Source organism: Poecilia reticulata, linkage group LG21 (assembly GCF_000633615.1).
Source record: "Poecilia reticulata strain Guanapo linkage group LG21, Guppy_female_1.0+MT, whole genome shotgun sequence".
Classification (NCBI taxonomy): Eukaryota; Metazoa; Chordata; class Actinopteri; order Cyprinodontiformes; family Poeciliidae; genus Poecilia; species Poecilia reticulata.
Window position 1 is genome coordinate 24,372,066 of NC_024351.1, and position 10,037 is coordinate 24,382,102.

Genomic DNA, 10,037 nt, shown 5'->3' on the forward strand with positions numbered 1-10,037 from the left:
GCTAGCTGGTGGTAAGTTTGCTTATTAATTATCTTCATTTAATTATAAACAGTGCAGTAAAGATATATGACTTACGTTGGTTTCTTAAATTATCAATTTTATTGTAACTTGTATGATTATTACTATGGCAATCATTCAGCTTCATGTCATAACTGCATGGAGGCTCTGTTTGTTGCGACTTATACTTTAAATCATAAACTAACCTGGTTTTAATTAAGCTCCATAAGACAAAAAGACTTTGTTTGATATTGTGAGGTGGTTGTTATAACTCGTTCATCAATGATTTGATCTTCAACATATGTTTGAAGTCTAACTAAGCAAATGAAGATGAAAGAGGAAGCCAGAGAAATCGGGTGTTAGGAAACTGAAGACTTTCCTGTCTCAGAAGAAGCTCTGACTCCACCAGATCGCCAACCAGCTCTGAGGATGAACCTCCACATCATCTTCATGATGCAAGCTTATTTTTTCAATTAGGAGCTAGCTACATTTTCAACAACAAAACCTGCTGTGCTACCAACACTAAGTGCTTAATAAACATGATTTGATTTAAAGGTAACTGGAAAGAATGTTTCTCTTATTGTTAATCTAACATTTATCTTTCATGTTTGTTATTTGTTGTTGGCTTTCAGGGCCCTGTGATGGACTGGTGACCTGTCCAGGGTGAACCCTGCCTCTCATCTGATGACTGCTGGAGATGGGCACCACCAGCCCCCTCACCACCCTGCAAGGATCAGTGTGTTCAGATCATGGATGGAAAGATTTTAAGGTAGTTTGTCTCCTTAAGTCCACACTTAAAACAGCTTCATAGTTAATGCTAACATCAACTGATTCTATGACATTGCTGACTATTTTTTTATACTTCTAACATAAACAGGCAAAGAAGACACCCAGAAATGTTTTTCCACCCCAGGCATCCGGTCCCAATCATCATCAGTTCTTATGATGTCACATACATGGCGAGTCCACGTCTTAAAATTGTAAGCATTATTTTTGTATTTGCCATTTTTCTATTCTCTTTAAATACAAATGCTTTCTCTGTTTAATCGCTCTATTGTTCTTTTTTGTAGGTTCCTGTAAGGTGCAGTGAAGGTGCAGTAAGGTGCAGTTCTGTCGTTGATCCTCACTTTCATGTTTTATTGTCACACTTAAATTTTCATGTTCATTGTGTTCACTTTTGATGTGTAAACTGATAATGTTAAAGTTCATAAAGTTGTGAGTAAAATTGGACAATTTTAAAATGTCGGTAATAAAACAAAATATTTGAATTACCTTGGGCATCTTGTGTAATTAATCTTTCCATGTAATTGTAGCCTAAAACAATGTAAGTACTGTAGTGTAGTTATGCATGTCATTTACAAAATAGGTACATAGGAATAAAGACTTTCACGAGTAATTAAAATTGTAGTTTATTATCAATAGCAGGAAATCAAAAATAAAAATTAAGTGTAATTTAAATACATTACTAAGATATTAATAGTATATTTAAAATATATTTGAAGTATATTGTCGAGAAATCTGGTATGAGTATGTGAGATCTGTCCAGGTACACGCAGAAAAACGGGATAAAGGCCTGAGGAATAACAGTATACCCTGAATAATGATTAAATGATGATTATGAGTGATATGTGATTATAAATGTTGATTGATTGATCGATACCTGCTAATCATGAAAGTTACCTGAGTTGCTGTTTCTCCTAGGCTCCAACTTGCTGTGTGGGATGCGGAGCGTCCGTAGAATCCTTGGGATTCATGTGGGTAGCATCGTCTACCCGATGGTGTAACGCTTGCGTGCACCTTGATAATGTTACGGCGATCCTCTGACTCAATGAGCAACGGGACCTGCCGTACGTCTCGGCCTCTGCATCTCGATCCCTGGAACGAGTACATAAAGTCCTGTGGACCTCTGCGTTGGGTGAAGGCGACGACACTCTGCGAACGTCGTACTTGGGGAATGACCGGATAATACCCATAGTCCAGAAGCTGTGGGAGAATCAGATTACTCGCCAATGCCTACCAACCCTGCACCTTTTGGACGGGAGAGTGGTGGCGGTGGGTGACCCCCGTCCACCTGTTTGTCCGGCGTCTCCTGATACGTACATCGACGTCGGGTGCCARACCAGCATTGCAACTCACGTGCAGAGTACTCAAACTGAGCCCCTCAGTTCATCTCAGCAAGCATGCCAGACCGACAAGATACCCGTCCCATCACCCCAAGAACAAAGTAGCAACGCCAGCTCCTCTGTCGCCTGCATCTGCCAGGCRCAGTCTCCTTCGTTTGCTGTGGACTTTGAGAACCTGCTGAAGGAGCTCGAGGAAAGTTGCAGCTTTCCAGCGGCCCCGCCGCAGGATTTGGCGGCCGAAGTGCTTTCCCCGAGCTCACCACCTCAGTTGGAGCGTCACAACCCCTTTGGGCCGTCTGGGTCTACAGTGGACGTGGGGCTAGACACCGACATCTGGTCTTCTCCACCTTCCCACCTAACGGAATACGAGATCGTGGACACTTGGACGCCTTCATCTTCTCCTGTGACCTGCTACGAAAGAGACATTCTAACTCTCCATGGTGGTGATGAATTGGACTTTTGGTAGTCGGAATTTAGGTTTTTCTGCGAAGCCCCGTCCGATCTCACGGAGGGGGTGTCGAGAAATCTGGTATGAGTATGTGAGATCTGTCCAGGTACACGCAGAAAAACGGGATAAAGGCCTGAGNAGGTACACGCAGAAAAACGGGATAAAGGCCTGAGGAATAACAGTATACCCTGAATAATGATTAAATGATGATTATGAGTGATATGTGATTATAAAGTGCTAATACACATGCCAATGAAGAAATGTCTGTAATGAACGTTCAAAACATGTATTCAGTACTTTTAATCAAAGAATGTTATAATGTATGCTCTGTACTTTTAATCAGTTGAAGGTTATAATGGTTTATGGAAATTGAGGTTTAAACAACTTGATTGTTGTATGATACTCATTGATTATTAAGGAATAAAGATAATTAGTGAGGAAAGAACATACTGAGGTAAAATGATAGAGTAAAGCATTGAACATGTTCTTTCGGCATTGGACATGTCTGAGCATGTCTGGAGCGATGGGTGAGGCTTAATTAGAAGCATATGGTCAACAGCAAGCGAGTAATAAGGAAGGAATGTGTCACGAGGGAGTTGGGGGAGGATGGAACTCTCTACCGACAGTGAGACGCAAAGGGAAGGTTACGCAGCCCTGCCCCGAAGGCTGCCCTACGTTGAGAGGATTTATAATGAGGAGCTCAGGAGAGAAACGGGGTTCTTCGTCCCTGGCGCAGAAGAGGAGTCAACAAGGGAAGCAGGCGAAAGGCCAGCGGAGGACCACGCCCGGGACCAAGGGGACTTACTCCACGACTTAACGCCGCCTAGAAGGGACGAGCTCCACTCGCCAACACCCCTGGTTCCAGATCCGACCGGCTCCTCTGCTTCTACCCAACGATCTCCAAATCACAGCAGCTGACTTGGAAAAGAGACGGAGGTCTTTTGAAAAGACAAAGAGTCTGCACGTTCAAAGGAAAGCGTGAGTCTTCTCTCCGCTTCTCTTCAGTAAAGAGGACTTTGCTCCGGCTGGACAAGGACTCTGACCAAGGACATCTAAGGATTACAGCTCCCGAGACCAAGAACCATCGGGTATGAGTTGACAAGCTTCCCCCAAAAGCCTTGCTCACTGAATTTAGAGAAACAGGTTAGGGATGAGAACATGGATAGGATGTGATTGATCCTAGTTGATTTCATTACTTGTAAACGGCTAGATTAAGTTTAGTGACTTAGATTTAAATCCCAGGGTCATTATTTTAACACTCACCAGAGGAAAACACAAAGCCATACAATAATACAGATAATTGAAATTCAGCAAAAGCCATCAATGAAATAATGTGTGCCTCACAGAAGACGCCGGCCAATTGGTGTGCAGTTTGCCGGAGCAGATGGAGTGACTGAGAACTCTCCAGGTCACTCCATCAGACTTCTTTGGTTTCACCGCTCTCACTGTGTACACCTCACCTCATGTTCATGCACCATAAGGCTGGAGCTATTATGGTTCAGTGGTCGAGCTTGGCTGCCTCAAGTCCTTTCGTCTTGAAGAGTATGATAAAGTAGTTCAGCTCCTCCACAAGCGTTGCATTGCTCTTAGTCATCCTGGTGCTGCTGGACGTGTGATAACTGACGGTTGATGATATAAACAGCTGGTACTCTCCCTATCATGGAGATAGGGAGAGTACATGGAGAGTACCATGAGCTCTCCCAAGGACATTTCTCGATAAACAACACCTCTATCGGACTTTGCCAGGACTGAAGTGAGTCCCTGTCCTGCCACACATTCTGTGTGTCATTGTTAGAGAAGTGGTCCTCAGTCTTTCTCTTATTTTGGCCTCTCTGATGTCTCTGTTCAGACCCTAACTCTGTCCCCAGACCTGAAAGCAACATCAGATTGCCTCAGCAGTACCTTAACCTCTTTGATCATCCAGGGTATGCCCTGTGAACAGTGACAATGTAAATGCCAACAGGGACAATGTCAATACTGTTGTTGATGTACAAGTGAATGTGCAGGAGGACGATCGGTCTGGAGAAATGCACAAGTCCATGAAGGCTTAGTAGTTCTAGGTATTTTTCACCAGAACATTAAAAAAAACTCAGTAGTTCTGGTGTTAAACATGCTGTGTTGCTGGATTAAGGATTTTTGAATTTTCTTTGAAGGTTTTTAGTCTCAAGTAAAAAAATAAGAAAATACAATAAATGAAACTACAAGCCTCAAAAAGAACAGGTTTATCTGGCTTCTTTTAAATAACAATTGGTAGAAAGGAACCTAGAGTTTCTTGTGAGGATGATATTTAGTAGCTGATTTCTATAACCCAACATTACTGATAAAAGAGTAGTTCAACCTGAATCACAGCAGTCTGCAGCTTCTGACAGCTGCTTTCCACTCTTGGTAAATACTGCAGCCCCCTCCTCACATGCCTGCCTCAGATGTGGCCAGCCAATGCGAATGAGCATGCTGGAGATCGCCAGGGCCACTCCAGAGTGTGTTGTAGCAGCTCTGCTTTATGCCCAACTGCAATGCATCAGTCCCAGCACCCCTCAGCTGTCTCTCTTCAGCTATAGTGGACATAACAGTGTGCTCACAAGCTTTTTTCTCCACAGGGAACGTTTACCTCCCACATAATCACACAGATTCACTCACACACATAGACACCAACAGACACTTATTACTTTGAAGGCTTTCCTCCACATAACACATTATTCAAAGTTGTCAACAAATATAGCAAAGTCTGTAAACTGACTTCAGTAAACTGATGTGAGGAAAAACCATGAAAAAGTGTAACAACAAACAGAGCCCTGCTAGCATTTGGACAACAAGCATAAGGAATGACAGTACAGGGGTCTGAAAATGGATACAGTCAAGTTGAGAGTTTGTTATAAGGTCCAAATTAGTTAATCAACTGATATCAAAATGAACATGGTTACTATTACGACTCACCAACGCAACATATCACCAGTGGCATGCACAGACATTTTGGTGGGCAGGTGCTAAAGTAGAAAAAAATGCACCTTGTGCTGCACATGGAACCATGAGCTGCCTTAGTACTGTAAGATTTATTACAGGCACGGTTTGAACATCATTTGTATGTACCTACTTCAAATTGATAGTCATTTGCTTTCAGATGTTTAATAATGTCCACCTGAGAAGAAAGTCAACTAAAAACCAGAATGGGATTAATTAAACAATAAATTATTATAGCTTGATTATAAAGTAGAAGATTGTCTTTATAACCAGGTTTTGAGCCGAACATTGAGTGAAATCTGAAACTTACATTATCTTGAATTTATAGAAAAAAGAAAAAAACGCCTTTGCATCTCACTGTCTTATACAATTTCAGTAGGTCATTTAGAAACATGTACATGTAATAAACCACAAATAAGAATCTGGAACACAAATAAGTCTTTTCTCCAACTTTCCTTTAAGAAAGTAAAAAAAAATGTTTTGCTGTGCTATAGAGGTCTTTCTCCTGGCAAGTCTGCTTTTTACTTGAAATGTATTGCATAGGTGAAGTAAGAGTAACACCACAAGTACATTTTACTTCAACAGTTCGTGCCCATTCAAACAAATTCATAGGGTAACAAGGGATGCATAGGCATGATGGGCCTGCAGCTACCTTCAATATAACAGTTTTAAAACACTGGGCTGATTAATTTATGTAGTTAGACTTCCTCCAATTTAAAACATTTGCTTGAACAAAGATTAACATGTATTTAAACAAGTGGTTCATAAACATGGTTCTCAAACTATCAGGAAAAGAACTGTGGACTTTCACAAGTCTGGTTCTTGTTTGGGGAGAATTTTTAGATGCCTGCAGGTGTTATGTTCATCTGTTAATACAATTATGCAAGCATAAACAGCTAGGGAACGTCCAACCACCAGATCATTCAGTACGAAAATGAGTTCTGTATCCCAGAAATAAGTGTTGTTGTACAAAATGTGCAAATCAACTCGACAAAGACCTGCCCAAAGCTGGTGAAAGAATCATTATCTGCAATTAAACAAATCTGCTCAAAGAAGCCTGAGAGCCCACTTCTATTCATCTGTCCATTATGTTCTGCTTATCCGAGGTCGGGTTATAAGAAGAGCAGCCTAAGCAGAAAGGCCCAGACTTCCCTCTCCCCAGCCACTTGGGTCAGCTCCTCTGGGGAATCATCAAGGCATTCACAGGCCAGCAGAGAAACATAGTCCCTCCAGTGTAGTCTGGCTCTTTCTCTGGATCTCTTCCCAGTAGGAGATTGAAGGGTCCTGTAATACCTCACCAGGCAGGCATCCAAGAAGCATCATAACCAGATGTCTAGCCCAACTCATCTGACTCCTCTCGACATGAAGGAGCAGTGGATCTACTCACAGACGGCCAAGCTTTATACCCTCTCTCTAATGAATGAGCCCAGAAAAAGCCATTAGTAAAAAAACCAACATCAAAAGTCAGAATACAAATCGCAAATGCTTTAATGAGGAACAGACTTAATTTTTGTAGACTTGTCCTGTGGTCTAATAGCATTGAAGTTGAAGTGGCTATTATGAGCATTATTACATTTAAATAAAAATGGGAGAGCTTTAGGTTTAGGACGTTCATGTGCCCACCCACACAGACACACAGATGTGGGCTACGCACAGAGCGTTTTGACACAAAATAAAAAAAAGATTTTATCCACAATTTTGTTAATAGTAAAGAAGGAAAATAATAAAAAAATCCAATAATATTTTTTTTCCTCCTAAGAAAATTTCAAGATATGAACTGTGCTTTCAGCTGTACAGCAGCAGGCGCTACTGCAGGCTGGAGGAATATTTATACAGAGGTGAGTTTTAATTGCATGTGGAAATCCTAAAAAAAAAAAAATTGCCTCACACCAACAACCTTGTCCCTTTATTTTGGCAGAGGACTAAGTGATTGCTGTGACTGAAGTCAATATGGTGTGGCAGACAGGAATTTGTGTCTGTAATTGGCATTTCATCGTAAAATGTATATATTTTGTATCAACTATTCYCCCTTGTCTGCAGGGAGCAGGGTGTTCTTCATGAATTATTAAGTCATATTCCATGCAGCGATTTGGCTATGAGCTGAATCATGGTTTCTGCCTGGCTGAAGCCCACCTGTCCTGTAATTATAAAGACCTGCCATTTAGTGCAGCAGTCCATCTTGATCTTTGATTTCCTTGTCAGAAGCTATTAAAGGAGCTGCAAGTCTTCCACACATGCTCAGCATGGTGCAGTATCTTAATCTAATCCAGTATATTTATCTGGCATATTAAAGAGAAATCCAACATGATGTTCAGTAAATTAGGCGGATTCCACTACAGCTTCTCAATTGGCTGGAGTTTTATCACCATATATTATATATGGATTGTATTCTTTGTATTCTGAGTTTTTTTCCTAATAACAGTTCATTCTAGTGATCATATTTAAGAGTTTGTATTGTTTACAATGAAGTGTTATGTACATGGATAAGCCTGTCGCAACAAATCAATTGATTGCATAATAAAAGAGAGTTTAATCATTTACATTTCATAATTTATTGTTTAACTCTTCTCTCACTCGTTCTACCAAAAGCTGGATGAAAAAAGTCTTCAGTCCGGTGCTTTGGTCTCAACTAGCCCTTTTTTTGAAGGACAATTTTGTTTACAGAGACTTCATAATTCATTTTAATTGTAGTTTCTGTTGCCCTGCGACAGACTGGCGACCTGTCCAGGGTGTACCCCGCCTCTCGCCCGAAACGTTGGCTGGAGATGGGCTCTATTGGCCAATAGAGCTTTGGAACCAACGTTACTGCGTCAGATGGTGTGGGGCTTTTAGGTGTAGTCGCTCGGTGCCATCTTTGCAGGGCACAGTACAAAACAAACTTTATCCAGGTGGTTTTATTGTTACCGACTGCAGTGAAGTGAACCTCCGAGCACTTGAGGAGGGAGCTAAAGAACGGCTAACCGAAATTAGCATTCATAAATCAAATCAACCTTGAGCTAATCCCCGCTTGCTCGGCGGATATTGGAAGATCCAATATCCAACTCGAAACTAACTTCCCTGCAGTCGGTAACGCAACAAAACCACCGGGATAAAGTTTGTTTTGCTCTGTGGCCTGCATAGATGGCACCGAGCGACTGCACCTAAACGCCCCATAACGTCTGACGCAGTGACGTTGGTTCCAAATCTCTATTGGCCAATAGTAGACATAGAAGGCAGCTCTCCTCATTAACATAACGATGCAGCAGAAAAACAAGCAGAAATACAACAAGCAGAAAAGGGAGAAGCAAAAAAGACAAAACAAAATATCTATTTTTCTTGACAAAAACGCATGTTTAGGGGAAATAAAAAAGGAAACTCGTGTAAAGGGAAATGGAAATGAAAATATATACATTACTTGACTGAACCTTTATGTAAGGGGAAATAAAAAAGAAAATATATACATTACTTACACTCATGTAAGGACAAGGAAAAACTAAACATATATTCATGGATTTTATTTCTTATTATGTCAGTTTTGGTCCTCCGTACAGTTCATCCCAAGTAAAAAAAAATGTATGCTTTAGTATACAAAATTTTAACATACTTTAGCATACATTGATTGATGTACTTAAACTGTACTATTTTGGAACAACTTTTTTGTGCTTAGTATACTTTAGTAGTATTTAAATAGTATTAAATCACAACTTTTAGTATACTTTAGTATACTTAACATACTTTATTGGAACATCTTGGAACTAAGTTGTACTTAGTGTACTTTAAGCATACTTTTTTATGCAGTATTCAAGAGAAATATTTAAAAAATATTACATATGAGTGTACTAATTCTATCATAGAATTATATTAAATATATACTTTTAATCTATTTTTAAAATACTACTAATATATTAGTAATGTATTTAAATTACACTTAATTTTTATTTTTGATTTACTACTATTGCTAATAAAGTACAATTTTATTTACTCACAAGTCTTTAGTCATACTTTGTACATTACATGCATAACTACACTACAGTACTTACATTGTTTTAGGCTACAATTACATGGAAAGATCATTTACACAAGATGCCCAAGGTAATTCAAATATTTTGTTTTATTACCAACATTTTAAAATTGTCCAATTTTACTCACAACTTTACGAACTTTAACGTTATCAGTTTACACATCAAAAGTGAACACAATGAACATGAAAATTTAAGTGTGACAATAAAACATGAAAGTGAGGATCAACGACAGAACTGCACCTTACTGCACCTTCACTGCACCTTACAGGAACCTACAAAAAAGAACAATAGAGCAATTAAACAGAGAAAGCATTTGTATTTTAAAGAAGACAGAAAAATGGCAAATAAAAAAATAACACAAATTTACGACGTTTTGTACTCGCTGTGTATGTGACCTGGCCTGGGGTGGAAAAACATTTCTGGGTGTCTTCTTTGCCTATTTATGTTAGAAGTAGAAAAAAATAGTCAGCAATGTCATAGAATCAGTTGATGTTGGCATTAACTATGAAG

General features: G+C 39.9%; 1 long non-coding RNA gene across 1 annotated transcript; it reads left to right on the forward strand.

The window, feature by feature from the left end:
- Nucleotides 1-2,387: 2,387 nt before the first annotated feature.
- Nucleotides 2,388-2,782, forward strand: LOC103458058 (uncharacterized). The gene is made up of 2 exons (XR_532529.2): nt 2,388-2,674; nt 2,710-2,782. It is a non-coding gene; the product is annotated as an uncharacterized LOC103458058 (long non-coding RNA).
- Nucleotides 2,783-10,037: the final 7,255 nt, after the last annotated feature.